The sequence below is a fragment of the Lissotriton helveticus genome, chromosome 10, assembly GCF_964261635.1.
Source record: "Lissotriton helveticus chromosome 10, aLisHel1.1, whole genome shotgun sequence".
Taxonomy (NCBI): Eukaryota; Metazoa; Chordata; class Amphibia; order Caudata; family Salamandridae; genus Lissotriton; species Lissotriton helveticus.
Genome location: NC_136071.1, coordinates 428176774 through 428194298, shown reverse-complemented (window position 1 = coordinate 428194298; position 17525 = coordinate 428176774). Strand labels below are relative to the sequence as shown.

Below are 17525 nucleotides of genomic sequence, written 5' to 3'. Positions count from 1 at the left end.
CTGTGTTCCCAAATTCCGATGGTCCCGTTTGGATTGATCTGGTGTTTATGAAGCTGGTCCTTGAATAAAGAAGCGAGTATAAATAGGGTGATACATTCTGGTAGAGTGTGCCATTGAGAGTATAACATTGTATGTTGAACAGTGAATTGTGAGATTTGTAGTCTGTTTCCGACACCATGAAAAATGTATGCAGGTTGTGAGAGCTTTGCTTTTGCGGATTTGATCTGTGGAACAGTAGGAGGTTTGGTCAAAAAACAAGTTACTTATCTGTACACTGTGGATCTCCAGTATTTATATCTTTCATAGATTAACATGCTTGAATCTTCCTAGTCATCATGGTGGGAGTCCCACGGTAATAATTACAAGTAGTGCATAGATAAGCATTGAAAACAACAGTAATGTCAAGTGGCTGTGTTCACCAATTCACATTGTTTTTGCAAGAATCAAACTTCAACTAATCAGAGCGCAGCTCCCTGAGCACTCTTTCCCTGCAAGACCAATACAGCTCAGATTTCTATCACGAGTGTTGATACTTTTTTAGAGAAAGAGCAAAGAACTGTGGGCCGTGGCCGAAGCCGTAGTTGTGGTCATCCCCATGACAACAGTTAACAGGCTGCTTTTCTGGAGGCAACTCAGTCGTCGACCGTGTTTTCTGAGAAGAGTATTTCTTGAAGGGAGTAGCCAGCTCAGATGTAGTCTTTTCGGGACGTTTTTGAGATGGAGGGACAGAATCCCCTTTTTTCATAGATTGTTCAGCATCTGCTGACATTTTTATGATTTTTAAGCTTCTTAGAAGTTTAGCCATATAAGGTATCCTTCCTCACGCTTGAGTTTGCCTGTGGGCAAAACTAGATTCTGGTCTTCATCACCAGATGCAGAATCTCCTGGGGCTTTTTGCTTTCTTTTACAAAAAATCTAGGATGAATTATCGCTTTGAAATTAGTATTCTTCGATGAGGTCACTCAATAAGGGTGAAATGAGGGTTCTTCCGTTTTTATGTCTTTTATAAAAAACAGTTTTAGAGCTTACGAAATTGAATGCACAGTGATTTGTGTTATATAATTTTCTAGCCCTGAGGAGATCAATATATGATGAAACACATACTGGCTACAATGGAAAAATAAAGACCGCCGAACAGTTTCCGTATTGAGTTTTCTTTGGACAACTGGGTATTGAGAGTGTTTGGCTATGAATTCTGCTAATTTTGGAAGTTTTCTTCCTACTAAGGAATGATAGGCAACCATTCCTTCCTGTTGAAGCACCAGGACTTTATGGATTCAAATAATTGTTGAAACTTTATGTAGAGTGCACCCTATTTTTCTCCTGGTTGCCACTTGAAATGTGATGTTATTTAGGAGTGGGCAGCACCACAGGTTTGTTTTATCTACTGTATCTCACTTTGGGATTTTCGTTCAGATATGGCATTTTAATAAAGAAAGGGAAAGGATTGCAGAAGACCTTTTTAGATATCTTCATGCAGGAGTGACAGTAGGGAAAATTAGGGTTCAGAAAACCAATAGAAAGGAAGGTTTAAAAGACACATTTGAGGAAGGGAGGGGCCTCCAAGATTTACCCCTGTGCGCCCATAGATGGCATTGTTTTGCTCTGCATGCACCCTCCAAGATTTACCACGTGTACCAGATTGGAAGATTGGAATGCAAATTGGGCCGCGGCTTGTCTGTTCGAAAGAACTGTGTTCAGATTCAACAGAAGCAAAACAGTGGAGATACAAGCATACATATATATTACCTACTGGCGGTCGCCAACAGGTAGTTAAGTTATAGTTAGGACCTATTATCCATAGGAAATCCGCAACATTCTATTTGGAATAACTTTGGTGCCGGTTGACGAATCTGCATGAAATTTTTCAAACTTTTGGCCAGCTCCGGTCCGCTCCTATCCTTAAAGTTTCACGATGATTCATTAAGCGGGGGCAGAGAAAAAAGGGGGACCCCAAAACGCATTTTCCTAATTCAATTTCCCATCGGACCTTTAGCCGCAGCTACTGCCCGAATTGCTGAACGGAATTACACCAAATTTGGCAAAGAGGTAGTCCTTGGTTCAGACTCGTGCCATTTGCTTATTTGGTGTAAATCCGTTCAGTAGTTCCCGAGAAAATGACAGTTAAAAGCACATATATATCTATGGGCTTGGAGGGTCCGCGTACCCTACGCGGAGTCTGCACACACCCTGCTGTGCACAAGCTGCTTTTTAATTGGCTGTCAACACTCCAAATCAGGAAGTGTTGGCAGCCATCTTGTGCATCGGTAGAACCGAGGCAGAAGAAACCAAACCAAATCGCAATAATGCGAAAATGGGGCAGGGTAGACACACCCTGACCCCCTAGCCTGCTCAGGGGGTCCCACAAGGACCCCCAGGGCCCCAAAATGTTTTTTCTTATATCGCGGGATGTGCATAGGATTCGCACATCCTAGCAATAAAAAAAAAAAAGAAAGAAACGCGGTCTTCCGCGCAAAATGTTTTAATTTGCCCCCGGGGGGCCAAATCCCGGGGGCATTATTAAAAGAAAGTGTGGGGGAGCTCCCAATTCCCCCCCACACTACCCCGGAGACCGCCACCCCGGGGTTGAAAGTTAATATATGCGAGGGGCTCACGAGGCCCCCCTGCAGCCCCGGGGACCGCCACCCCCCGGGGCTTCTTCAAAATGGGTGGGGGGGTTCTCAGGCCTCCCCAGCCCCGGGGACCGCCAACCCCTGGGGCTCGATTTTAATGTATGGGGGGGCTCACGGCCACCCCCCCGCAGCCCCGGGAACCACCACCCCCAGGGCTATTTTGAAATGTGTGGGGGGCGCTCAGGCCCCCGCAGCCCCGGGGACCGCCAACCACCAGGGCAAGAATTTAATGTATGCGTGGGCTCACAGGGCCCCCCCCGCAGCTCCGGGGACCGCCACCCCACGGGGCTATTTTGAAATGGGTGGGGGGGTCTCAGGCCCCCCCAGCCCCAGGGACCACCATCCCTCAGGGCTTCTAAAAAATGTGGGAGGGGGGCCGCGTGGCCCCCCTCCTGGAGCCCTCAATGGCCCTGGGGACTGCCACCCCCCAGGGCCGGATCCTGCAGTGTCCAGGGGTGCCCACCCCGGGACACTGCTGTTTGCAATGGCAGGGTGGGAGCCTCGTGGCTCTCACCCTGCCATTGAAAACTGCTTTCCTATTTGGAAGAGAGAGCAGGGAACCTGCTCTCTCTTCCAACTGCGTTCCTATTTGGAAGAGAGAGCAGGGAACCTGCTCTCTCTTCCAAATAGGAAAGCAGATTGCTTTTCCATATGGAGAGCAGCATGTTAGCTGCTCCCCATATGGAGAAGCAATGCCGGCTCCCGCAGGATGCGGGGAGCCGGCTGGGACTGTGGGGGGGATTGGGGACCCCCCAAGGTCCTCAACGGAGTGGGCCAGCCCCGGGGGATGGGGTCCCCGGGGCTATTAGTGGCCCGGGAGGGGGGACCCACGGCCCCCTAAAAAAAAAAAAAAATCTTTTAATAAAAAAAGGGCCGGCCACGGAGGATGGGGTCCCCGGGGCCAAAAGTGGCCACAGGAGGGGGGGCAGGTACCTCTAGTAAGCGCCACGGAGCTGCGTTGCAGAGTGTTGTAAAAAGGGGCAAGGCCTCTGAACACCTCTCTGCAACGCAGCCCCCGGGCGTATACTAGGAGGTACCTGGTGGGCTAGTTGGCCCCCAGGGGACCTCAGGATTCAAGGGCACTTAATCGCGCAACTTATAACGCGCCACAGGGCGTGTTTGCACAAGTCACCTCAGGCCCCGCCCCCTTTCTTCACCAGTCTACAAATATTCCTCTAAAATCAGCCGAACTACGAATTCCGATTTACTCACCTGTTATCAGGAGAGAACCCAGTGCGGCATCTTTTACCCCAGCACTGACCCTGATAAGTAATTCTAAGCGTACTTACAGTAACTTGTATTTCCTTCCATGGGAATCCATTGTGTGGTTTCCAGCAGAAAAGTTTCTAAGTGTTGATTTTTGAAACGTACAAATATTCCTGTAAAATGAGCCGAACTACGAATTCCGATTTACTCGCCCGTTATCAGGAGAGAACCCAGTGCGGCATCTTTGAGCCCAGTACGGATCATGAAAAGTAATTCTAACCGTACTTACCAGTTACTTGAATTTCCTTCCATATGAATCTATTGTGTGGTTTTCAGCAGAAAAGTTTCTAAGTGTTGATTTTTGAAACGTACAAATATTCCTGTAAAATCAGCTGAACTACGAATTCCGATTTACTCACCTGTAATCAGGAGTGACTTAATTGCTGCTTCTTTGAGCCCAGTACTGATCTTGAAAAGTAATTCTAACCGTACTTACCAGTAACTTGTATTTCCTTCTATAGGAATCCACTGTGTGGTTTTCACCAGAAAAGTTTCTAAGTGTCTATTTTCACAAACTAAAAATTTTCCTTAGAAATTGCCTGTATGACTTAACGCATTCTTTCAACTGTTTACAGGAGATGCACCCGTGCTGGAACCAGGATCCACCACTGCAAGTCCAACGCTAACATCCAGTCTTGGGTCCAGGGCAGACTGAACTTAAGAGAGCATGAGCCTTTTGAATTTCTCCTTTTTGAGGAATTAATTGAGAAGGCGCAGGTCTAGGATAGGACGAAGGCCTACGTCCTTCTTGGGTAACATAGTAGCAGGGATAACAATCACAACCTACTTCTGCCGTCAGCCCTCTCTCTATGGCCAAGAGAGACACCACTTCCTGGTGGAGTGAGGAGAGATGGTCCACTGTGAGCTTCCCGCAAATGGGTGGCATGGGTGAAGGAGCAGTCGTGAATGGGAGGGACTAGCACCAACTAACAATCTGGAGGACCCATTGGTCTGTTATCAGCCTCCAGTGGTGCAGGTGATGGTGTATCCTGCCACCCACTGGCTTCCCATGATGGTAGAAAGGCAAACTAAAGAGGTTTGGAGGCTGTGGCGGCTGAGGGGTGGTGGACTAAACAGACTTCTAGATACCTGACACACGGGGTCTGTGGGTACCGCATCCTCGACCAGGCATGGGCTGGGAAGCTTATACACTGTGGTGGCTAGCTGGGTATAAACGTGGCTGGAAGTCCTGTCTGTGGCAAAGAAAGGAGCAAAAGGTGAATTGGGGTTGGCAAGGGGCCATGGAAAGGTCTAGGGACCTGGCTTTAGCTCTGCTATCCTTGAAGCACTCCAGCCTGGAGTCCACCTTATCTCCAAAGAGACGGGAGCCATAAAGGGGCATGCCCCTAAGTGCTGAAAAACCAGTCATTCTCAGCCACGCGTGGAGCCGTAAAGCCACTGATGATGAAACATCTCTGCCTAGCGAGTCTGTCATGTCCAGTCCTCATTTGATCATAAATTTAGCAGCATCTCTCCAGTCAGCCAGGGCCTGGGACTCCTCCTGGAACGTGGGCAGCTCCTATGCAATTGAATCCCGCACTGCATGGGAGTAACCGCCTAAAGGCACAAGGTGCTTACTAACTGCAGTGCCAGGCTGGTGGGAAAAAACATTTTCTTGCCTAAGGTGTCCAGCCTCTTCGATTTCCTATCCGGTGGAGTGGTAGGAAATGCGCCAGGGTTTAAGGGACAGATCGATGCTAGGTACACCAAGGTCTCTGGGGTACGGTGTTGCATGAGGAAATTGGGTCCCCTGGGGCATGGCGATGGCGGCGGTCAATTGTCCTGTTCACAGGAACCCCGTGTGCAGGGTTAGAACCAGTTCTCAAGCAGGACGTCCGTAAGGGCTTCATTAAATGGGAGAAGTGGTACTGAGGGGGTCCCTCCTGGTTGACACACCTCATGGGAACAGTCCAGCGTGAACTGCCAAGCCATGTCTTCCCTGGACCCGAAACAAGCATCCTGGGACCGGTTTCAGGCTAACAGCCCTCATCAGCCAAGCTAGCTTTAATCCAGTGGCTGAACTGTTCCCATGAGACACAGGGTCAAGACTGATGTGCATATAGCTGTGTCTGAACTGTGGTGGCGAAGGGAGCTAAAGAACGATGATGGAATCAACCCAGATCTGTGACTGGGGGTGAGTGCCTGAAAAATGTCAGCGCTCGGTCCATCATCTCCTTGAGTTTGCTTTGTACACTTTAACAAAAAACCATGGAGACAAAGATTTTCAATGGTCCATTATACAGCAAGGGACATCAACTAACAAGAACAAAAACAACCTGTTCAACAGCACAACAAAGATGGCTTTACCGTTTGGGCACATCAAGCAGGGGGTCTCAATGATGAAGTTCAGTGGTCCCAAATCTAATATTAATTCCATTTTCTGGACAGTCAGATGATGACACAGTCACTATGCAGGGTCGGTCAAGATGCGACAACCCCATGAAAATATGGGAGGGCTCTCCTGGTGAGCAACAGCAGCTTTTTCTATCAAGAATCAAAAACAATAATCACAAAAAAACCACCCTCCGTACCCTATACCAGTAGGCGTCCAGAGCAATTTTATGATTTAATATTGTGACATCTGAATGCCACGGTACTAGACCTAAAGGGCTATTTTATTTGATGACTAGGAGCAGATTCAATCCGGCTGTCCAAACCTAATAATTGGGCAGGTTGGCAATTTGGGTGTCTGCTCATGAGATACTAACAGTTGGGTAATGAACTATGGCAAACTTCAACTTGTTAGACTAAGTTGGACTATTGGCAGACAGTCACTACTAGAACTCCCAGAATCCTGCGAGCCCCAGCATTACCGGGCCAGCATGGATGACGTATACGTCAGCTGCCATTTACGGGCTATTGACATAGCACTTCAGCCCATCTCCCGGTATGCAGGATTAAAGGGGGCTCTCGTAGGTGTATAGGGACCGCAGTTCTTCTGACGAAGTAAGTGTAAGCGGGTCGATCCAATTACGGCCAACCTGAGCCCTGCATGCTTACATAAGCTCAGCAACTATTAGCATGCACACAGCAATATCTTTAATATGGACAGGGGTAAGTATATATTTGCCCGCGGGTGCCTTTATTTGGGAAGCAGGTTGGATTCAACCATATTGGCATTTATTAATGATATATACATTGGTTTTTAGATCACAGAGCCACCTGACCTATTGACGTCGATACGGTGAGTATGAAACTACGGAAACAACTGTCGGTACACGGCAATATCTAATGACACTGAGATGGGGTGTTAAAATTAAAACAACCACATAACGATCAGTCCCCAGGGGCCTTGTACTTAGCAAGCAGGCTAGATTAAACCATACTGCCATTAACTAACAATGATTGGTGGTGTGTCAACATGTCGAGTGAAAAACTATTGAAATAACTCCCTGTGTGGGTCTTCAATTTGGAAAAACAGACTGGATAAAACCAAGAAGCATACGGCATTAACCACTGATGCTGAAATGGCAGCAGTTTAATGTAATATGTCACATGTGTATGTCGATAGCACTGGGAAATACAAAGTAAGTGAACACGTATGGACCCAACCTATTTGGGACATATATAGAAGATATGAGCATGACACATAATACACACACCTTGAATTCAGACTGAGGTGAATGACTATGAGACCAGCATAACTGGGTCATCAATATTCTTATTCTTTCAATAAATGCATGTGAATGTCACTAAAGGAATGCTAAAGTGTTATTGGTGAGATTGCGCTGGTTCGCCCCTCTGGGCTAATTGCTTTTTATCATTAGTGTGTCCCATGAAGTCTGTAGTATAGTATACCTCGGGTAAGTGATTTATCATATCGTTCAGCATGGAGCAAGTCTGGGATGACTAATCAAATAAAACTCTCCTGGGTTGCCATCTGAGATACGGGGTAACATTTGGGATTACATTCAACCAATATCTAGAGTTCTGGCTACAAATTGTGCCAAAAACAAAGTGAACACAGTCATTTAGAGAGGCTTTTTGTAAACAAAAAATGCTCCTGTTTTTGATGGCAATATATCACAATGGGTTGGGGTCATGACTGCTGAAGATGATGGCTTGGAGAATACTAAGTCAAATGGATGGATGGTAACTGCTTGAAATTAAATTCATCCAGACAGAGGTATTCCTACTTGGAAACAATCCATCCTTCTGGACACCGGCCTGGTGGCCAACCAAATTAGGCTCACTCCCTACCCGGGTGCCAAAAGTCAAGAACTTGGGGGTAATGTTAGCTAAAGAGATGATTAAACAGGTCAACAAGGTCAGCCTTGTTCCTCGAGATTTATCAAAACAATTTAGAAATACCTACCTTTTGAGCTCTTAAAGACAGTGGTCATCTCTCTTGTACAGACAAGACTCAACTACTGCAATAGTCTTTATCTAAATCTACTGATAGGCTTACTGAAGAAGCTTCAGACTCTAAACTTTGGGAATCTTTAAGAGAAAGCGTGCCTTACTCTGGAATAGTATGCCTTTGGAATTTAAAACGGATCTCTCTATTTCTGCTTTTAGAAAGTCCTTGAAAACGTGAATTTTTGTACAGAAAATAGGAGTACAGGGAAATCCTTTCTTGTCCCGTTTAGCCCTGAGACGCCTCCGGGCATTCATTGGAGCTCAATACAATTTCTCATTCATTCAAAGTAACACTATAAATATGTCTGGGGTCGCATGTGTGTGTGTAGTTGTAGTTGAGCTTATATAGCGCACAGCTACCCGCAGTGGGTTTCCCGGCGCTTGCTTAGGGAACCCTTCCTGGTATTGCCCTGTGAGATAGCAGGGTATCCACAAGGTGAAAGTCAGGCATCCCACCGCGAGGGGCCGTTGTGCATCCCAGCCTCAAATAGTGCAAGTAACTTCAGGTGTAGTTTTTTGGCATGTTTGCATGTTACTTACTTACTGCCTAAGGCTGTATTGATTCTCGAACTCAACGGTCTACTCTAGCAAGCCTTCAATGCTTGACTTCACCATCCCCTAAAGACAAGCGCCTATAGGGAGTTATTTGTTGACATAACTGGAATGCAAAGCATTGTGGCCATGGGGAGACATTAGTTGTTAACAACTGTACCCACCTCAGATATTCTTCAATACCAATGGATTACAATAGAACTACAAGAACAGGCCTTATAGTTGCCATGCACAGTAGAATTTTTTTTATGATCCGACCATCAGAAATACTTGGCAGACTCCAATTTTATTTATAATCAATTCTACTTAAGAGAATGATTTTGTGTCTGAGAACTGCCCAAAAAAGATTTTTTTTTCTACAATTAAAATATTTCTCCGGGCGGGTCTGATTGAGTTTCCAGACTGTTTGAGATGCGGCCAAGAGGTGGGCACCTTAATTCACACGGTATGGAGCTGTACTGTTTTGGTCAGGTTCTGGAAAGGGGTGTGGGACTGTATGTCTGAGTTGGGTAGGTAACTCCCTCGTACTCCACAATTAGGCCTCTTGCATGTATTAGAAGGGGTGGGGGGTAACATATATAAAAGGCATCTGTTGTTGTTGGGCCTCACAGTCGCCAAGAGAGATGTGGCTCAGGCCTGGAAAGATCCACGGGCTCCTCCAGTAGTGGTGTGGAAGAAGGGACTAGATTTTTGTATGGGGTTGGAGTGCCCTATTTTTGAGGCCCGGGGTTGCCCTAGAAAACACTACAAAATATGGAAAAGATGGGCGGACTATAGGCCACCAGTAGAACAAGAGGATTGCACGGGAATGGTGTGAGGGGGCCAAATTTGAGGAATTGTGTACACTGTTCTATATGTGAAACTACTTTCAAGAATGAGACGATATCGTGCAGTGGGTTAGGGAGCGATCCGGGAGGGGGGAGTTGGTAGTGGGGAGGGTGTGGAGCGGGTAAATGTTTTGTTACAAATTATGTTTAGATTGCCAATCATCTGATGCTGTCTACTTGCTTGCAGTTTTCTCCGGGATGCGGAGGGCTGCGCATATATATATATATATATATATATATATATATATATATATATATATATATATATATATACACATATATACACATATACATATATACATATATACATATATATTTCTCTAATGTTCCTATCCATGAAAGCAGTATCAAGCTTTGAGTGGACCCAGACTATTTTGTAATGCTCATGTTGATTCTGTGTATTCTTTTTATTCCACCCTATAATTTAAATTTAATACTTAATAGATCTGTATGAAAATGTCTTAAATGGATTAACAGAATACACATGGGGACCACTAGTAGCTCCTAACCGAGATTCCTGCATCTCCCAGTGTGGTTTATGTTTACTAACCACTGGTATCTGAAGTTATTGGAAGATAAAAACAACATGTCATCTAAACTGCTTATGATTGATTAGTGGTAAAATGATCACGGTACCTTACAATTCCAAATATTTTTGAGAGGACTCATCCGTTGTAAAATAATTGAAATGCTGAGAGTGAGTTGCAGAGGAGGCAGTCAGCATGCATACTTTGAAATAGGCACACGCGACTGCTAGGGGTTCCTTCCCCCACCAGTCAAGACACCCCCCACATCTCTGCTCCAACCCCAAAGCTACGACCTTCTTTGGATATTGGTAGCAGATTGCACATAAGTAATCATAAATGTAGGTCCACGGAAAATATCCCCGAAAAATGTTTCCTTTTCCCACGTTAGGGATTCTAAAAGTATCCAGGGTGTGTGTTTTTCCCTGGAGAGAAATTTAAAAAAACAAGCAAAATGTGTCAAAATTGTGTTTGCATTTTAAAAGATGGAAAAAGTGTGCTGGAAAGTGATCCGAGTTTGGCTCCATCTCAAAAAGGGCTCGTTTAAGGGTCCATTCTTGACCCTGGCCCCCCTCAGACTCCCTAATCTGAACTCAATTGGCTCATTCCAACATGGCAGCAAAGGGCTCAGCTGACTGCTGAGCTTGTGCCGCTCACGTGCTTCCTGTACTGTCATGGCAGACCCCAGCCTCCTCAGACGCCAGTGTTGGCTACCTGGTCTCGGGCACCATGCTTTGCTCGGTTGCCTAGCAAAACGTTGTTGCCCCGGCCATCTGAAGCATCCAACCACCCCACTCCCCACCCTCCCTCCCGAGGAACCAGGTTTTTGCATGCAGGAATCGGAAGGCGGGAGACTACCCTTGAAATAAGTAGTCTCCTGCCTGAATCGGCAGGTTTGGCATGTATGTAATTGGAGCACCTTTAATGTGAGCTGAATGAGCTCTAGGTGTGGTTGTTAATGTACATCAAGCTTTTGCTCAACATATTTGAATAAAATTTAGAATTCACATGACCAGACGTGCCTTTGAAATTGGAATCTAGGTGTGCTTAGGCAAATGGAACAACACGTTTTTTTTTGTAAACTGGCTCTGTAGTGTCATTATAGTACATAATGACTTAATTAACACCTGAGTACACAGAGCAGTCTCCGCAAGTGTTTGTTGCAAGAAAGATGTAATTTTAATGAAAGTGTGACATTAACTTCTATAAGAAGCAAGAGAGTGTTGAAAACACAAATCTGTCTTTGTGCACCTTACAAAAGATTCAACTGACAAAGCTTGTAGCTTACTGACTGATGTTATTGCCACTAGGAAAACCACTTCCCACGAAAGGAACTGCAGCTGGCTTGTTCAATCTAGGAGCTACAACCCCATTAGTCAAGTAAGGACAATGTCTACATCCCATGAAGAAATCGGCAGTAAAGCAGGGCGTATTATCCGCTACAAACCTTCCAAGAACGTTTTTGGCACATAGGATCTTGAAAATAGACTGATGTTGCGCGTTTTGTAATTATTCAGATATAGACGCTAGGTGTAAGCGTACTGATGTGTAGGCAATGCCTGACCTATTTAATTGTTATAAATAATAGATTTAACACTAACATTTAAAGGCTGCATGTTTAAACTTCTGACTGCAACAAACGAACAGTTTCCACATATCTGCATAAAATGCCTTAGCTGCTGGTTTTCTAGCCTTTTTTTTGTGTATTTCCATATATTCTTCTGAAGGTTTTAAGCATATCTAAATTCTAAAATCTCAGGAACCATAGGACTAGATTGTGTTCCCTTGGACTGGTATGCCATAATTGACCATGATGTTGTGTAAGTAGATTTGGGTGTGGCGGCAGCTTCTCACATGAATGAACTGACATTTCCAGTTAGTGGCAGCGGACCACGATGCAAAGAAGTAAGGCCTCAAGAAGGGTGGTGGGGGGCACAACTTCATTCAAGAAAATATATATAAAATATGTATAAATAAATTGTGACTTACCTGTCGCAGAGTCCTCCTCCTCTCCCGATCAGACTGGTGCACACTGTGCAGGTGCCCAAATACTATTCCCAGTATGACGGCAGCACTGGGATTGGTCTGAGCGGCCTGCTGGGAGCCTGTGGCTTTTCTCCACCCGGCTGTACAATGGTGCTTAGTGCACACAAGGGTTTGGTCAGCCTAAAACAGCCAGCAAAACCGTCATGCATACTAGTGCCCACAACTCCTCCTGAAGCTCAGGATGGCCCAGCCCCGCCATGCAACTCGGCTGCCCAGCAGAGGCAACGGCTACAAAGGAAATGGCAATGAAATTGTTTTATCCTTTTCACTGTTGTCTCTGCTGGGTGGCAACAGTGAGGCAACGCTCCTTAGCCATAGCGGAGGAGCCGCCCCCGTTTCCAGTAGCACTGAGAACCACGTTTGTCGTGCCACCAGGCCATGATTGACATACTCCATCTTGTTACATTATTAACAATACTACACACTTGTCTTCTCTTCCATTTCAATATTCCTGTACTGTTACGGTATCTTGGTTTTATAATTCTCTGGAGTTTTCTTCTCTCTACATATTTTTTTGTAGTTCTTGATAATAGGGTTGATCCTTAGATCTTCCTTCCCCCAACATATTTTGAATGCAATGTGAGTAAAGGTGCTGATATTTTTTTTATATATATCTATTTATATTTCTGCTGGGCACAGGTAGGAGTTGGTTGCAGCCCTTTGGAGTTAAGTAATCCTACATCACCCCCCCAAGAGCATATGATCGGGGGATATCTTATTAACGCCAGATCCCGGATTAAGAACAAGATCGCTTTCAGGGACTTTGTCTCGCTTCACAAACCAGATTGGATGTTTATTACAGAGACATGGGCAAGGGATTGTTCTGGTCCTAATCTTGTGGAAGCAATCCCTTCCGGGTATAGCCTAGATAGATTGGATAGGGCAGGCAGAATGGGAGGAGGGTTGGGCATTCTTTATAGCGATGTCTATACCTGTCGCACTGAGCCACTTACTACACCCTCTGACCAGTACCAGGCATTATATTTTTCGATAAATACTCTTACCACTGAAAGTTTCTCTGTGGTCCTATCCTATCGGCAACCCGGATCCAAATCCTCTTTCAGTCAAGACTTTAGTAATCTCTTGGAACCCTACTGGTTAAGACCCAATTTAACATTGTTGGGTGATTTTAATTTTCATTTAGACAAATCCGTATGTAAAGATACTCAAACCCTTCTGGAAACCTTAGGCTGCTGTGTTTTTTTGCGCAGCTGGTTACTAGTCCCACCCATACTGCTGGACATATATTGGACGGCATATTTTCTAACGATCCGCGGATCGAGGTGGGATTGCCTATACCCCTCTCTTGGTCAGATCATTATGCTGTCCCCTTTAAACTCCAGACCTCAGCATCAAGCACTGTCTTAGCTGGCAAAAGGGTAGGCGAAGAAAAGAGAAATCTGAGCTGTATTAGTAAGAATGATCTTGCTAATTATTTTATGAATTTCCAGTTTTCCGAGCACCTGGATGCTAACTTAGCAGCAGATGAACTCTCTAGATGGTTGCTAGGAGCCATAGATACTTTGTCTCCTGTTACAAAACATTATGTAGCGAGGAAAAAACCCTCTGCTCCTTGGTATTCTGACAGACTCAGAAAGCTGAGACAATCCTGCCGCAAACAGGAAATGATATGGCACACAGTTCTCGCGCCGGCGGGTAGAGAGCTACATAAACAGAGCTTGAGGGTCTATAAAGCGCCCACTAATGAGGAAAAAAAAGACTACTATTTGAAGGTTACTGAGTCAACTAAATCTTCTAGAGCACTTTTTAAGGTTATCAACTCTCTCACTTTCCCTCCTGTTGCTGGTTCATCTGATCTCTCTCAAGAACTTTGTGACAGAATGGCAGAATTTTCCCACATCAAGATCACACATATATATTCCACCTTGGAGGACTATAATGCTGGAAAGGCTACATCTGCTCCTCCTAAAATAGGCTCTGTTTCCATAACCATGGAAGATGAACCAAAGCTACTCACATCCGCCATAAATCCGTTTTTCTTGACCAAATCGTGTGCAGACTGTATGGAAACGGCTTGCACATGCAGCGGCGGCATTGTGACACCTTTAGATGCGGAGTGGAAGCAAGTGGAAAGGAACGCCAGAGTGAAGCATGCCACAGAGGACGGCAACCTCAGCCGGGGACTCGGGTGATTGCTGGCCCTGGAGGCGGTGTGGGGCAGCTAGCGGCGCTGCAGCAGAGGCAGTGGTATCGACATTGTGAGAACGGGTCAGAGGCTGTCATACGTCCCAGCGACCCCGCAAGTAAGGATTTGGTAAGGTGTACTGTACATAGAGCGCATTTAAGTGAGATGTGCCTGCACGGAGCTCGGGGAGGTTTGTCGAGATTAGACGCGCAGAGCGCCACTGACCTGATGAGCTGAGGCAGGCCCTCGGAGAGCTGGCAGGCAAGCTCTGGATGATTAAAGGTGCAAAGTGTGGCGTATTGTAATCCCTGTGAAGATTGGCAGAGAAGCTCGGATTGCCTTTGCAGGCTGACGCGCACTGAAGTTACCGGTCGGAGTCGCCATTTTGTGAAGGTCCATGAAGTACTGCGGCATTCCCCACAATGTGACTCGCTCTGTGCGCCGTGATAACGGCTGGCTATGCGGCCTGTTAGATTGTGAACTGCAGTCCATACCTGTGCTCGGACTAGTGTGCTTAGCAGCCTGCATTGGGTGAGGAGAGGCGCAAAGTAAGGAAGCGCTTTAAAATCGGCGCTATATTACGAATTTCAAACGGGAGCCTGGTGGTGGGAACAGCTCTGATGTGAGGTCATAAGTGGCTCTGAGACGTCCTGGACTCTGGTTGAAGGGGTGATTTCGATCCCTGGAACTGATATTCTTAGTCCGCCCACATGGAAATGATCTAAGTAGGCCGCATGTGGACAGGGGAGTGGAACTGCTGAAGAAAAGGTGGTTAAAAACTTCAGGGAACCAGAGGTGAAGGCTGCCACTGCCACATCCTCAATAGTATAGCCCTGATTAGATGCTCCGGGCCAGCATTTGATGCTCCACGTGGGAGACAGCCCTGCTCAACGTCCTCGGAGGCCCTGAGCGAGAGAGAACAGCCTGCTATACACCGGGCAGGCGGTGGCCATAGGGCGAGGGGCAAGCTGACCCGAGTATGTGCACGGTTTTTCAGAAGGGGAGAGCAGGCGGTGCACCAAACGCGGCGTGAGCCAGTCATGGTATAGGGAACGACTGGAGGAACTGTGTACGCTGGACCTCTAGAAGAAGCTGAGATACACTGTGCCCCGCGCTAACATACGCCATTTTGATTACATTGAGCTGTTTTTCTGCTATGGAGCATTGCAGTCACGTTGGACCCAAGGCGCAGTGAGAAGACAATAGTAGGCCCATGCTACCTCCCTGGAAGAGGTGCTGCATACCTATGGGGAGATAAACTATAGCGGCAACATCTCACAATATCCACAGCAGGCCAAGATGGGAAAGCCTGACGCGCGACAACCTCGGATTACCTTTGACCGGAAGTCCAACAAAACTTCAGATGGAGATTCCAGTCTACAAAGTCAAACTGAGGATATTAAAGGAGCATCGCCGCCAGAGGAAGACATTGGTTCAATTTTCAAGGACCTGAAAACAAGTCTTCAAGGGATCCACTCCAAAATGGAAGTGGAAAAGCAGGAAGGCCGAATGAGCGTCTTGGAAACAAGGTTAACAGACAGAAGAAGGACAAACGGACATGGACAAGAACCTACGTGAAATGGATGGAGTGCTGCAAGTCATCAGGCAGAAGAATGAAGATTTGGAAGCTAGATCGAGGAGGAATAACATAAGAATCACGGGGGTCGCCGAGGCAACAGACATACAAAATATGGAGAAATACATTGAGACAATGACGATAGATCTTTTTGGAACAGACTTGTCCGCCATGTTTCTAATAGAACGGGCTCAAAGGACGCTGGTCCCCAGGCCAAGACCTGGGGCTCCACCGAGACCAATATTGGCGAGGGTGCTTAACTACAGGGACCGGGATGTTATCCTTAGACTGGCACGAGAGAAAGGGGCCATACAGTAGAAGGGTAATGACATCGCCATATACCCAGACTTCACACTGCAGTTCCAAGCGGCCCGCAGGGAGTTCATGCCCGCGAAGAAGATTTTCCAACAAGTCGGAACCAAATACTCTTTGATATATCCTGCCAAGTTGCGCATTCAGGGTCATGGTAAGCCCACCTTCTTTACTGATGCCAATGCCGCCGTGGCATTTGCAAAGCAAATGGCTAAGGACCAAAAATAGAGGGCACCGTCGGGCGATTCACAAGCCGAAAACAACCTGAGTGACAATGATCGAGAGTTCCGACACTTAACGCTGGATATATAGATAAGTCTTTATGTATGAAGTGTTGAAGTATTTATTAAATCTTTGGTAGTTAAGGGTTCAGGTGGCTCCTCTACTCTGCAAGTATGTTACAGCTGCATATATATCTATTAACAGGCCCTATTGACATGCTAGAAGTACTGTGAACTATAATGGCTATACGTTATTCGGTAGCAAGATACGGGGTCGTCCACCCTGACGTAAGTGCAGGGGAGTCCCGCTGGCAGCCCCACGTTCCCCCATGGGATGAGTCCCTTAAGTTCACTTCTGTGGAGTATTTGTTTACAGTTGTGGGGAGTTGGCGGTGGGAATTTCACAACCTGTTTAGGGGGTTGGTGTGGGAGGGAAGGAGGGGGTGGGAAAGTTCTTTTTCAGAGATCTGTCAGGTAATATTCGAAGAAGTAACAGTCAAATACAGCTGATATGTACCAAACTGTCTGGACTTCACTGTCACTACACGTGCGCGCTGTCAAAATGGGCTATATTACAACTACTATGCTCTGTGCCTTTGATTTAAGTGCATCTCTATCACCCGTGACCCACAACTCTATATATTGTGTACCTCCACTATGACACACCCGACGTGTCTCACATGGCATATAAGGGGTCTAAATGACCGTAGAAAGTCAAGGTTGGTTCAATCTTACCTTCTGAGACATGGGGTTGACATCTGCCTACTTCAGGAAACTCACTTGACAAAGGCTGCAGCGGGCATGCTTAGGAATAATAGATGGGGGGAGGTGGTGGAAGCTGGATACTCTAACTACTCCAGAGGGGTTGCAATATTGATCCGTAAGGGACTTCAATGGCGGATGCACCACACAATAACAGATAGGGAAGGTCGATACATTATGCTTCAGGGCACGCTATACAATACACCCATGGTGATTATAAACACGTATGGCCTAAACACGGACAATCCGGAATGCTTTCCCTTCATCTGGCAAAAGGTACAAGTAACGACTAACACGGCAG

General features: G+C 46.2%; 1 protein-coding gene across 1 annotated transcript in view; it reads right to left on the bottom strand.

The window, feature by feature from the left end:
• ROGDI (rogdi atypical leucine zipper) overlaps nucleotides 1–17525 on the bottom strand; it is a 397000-nt gene that overhangs the window by 214599 nt on the left and 164876 nt on the right. The window lies entirely within an intron of this gene.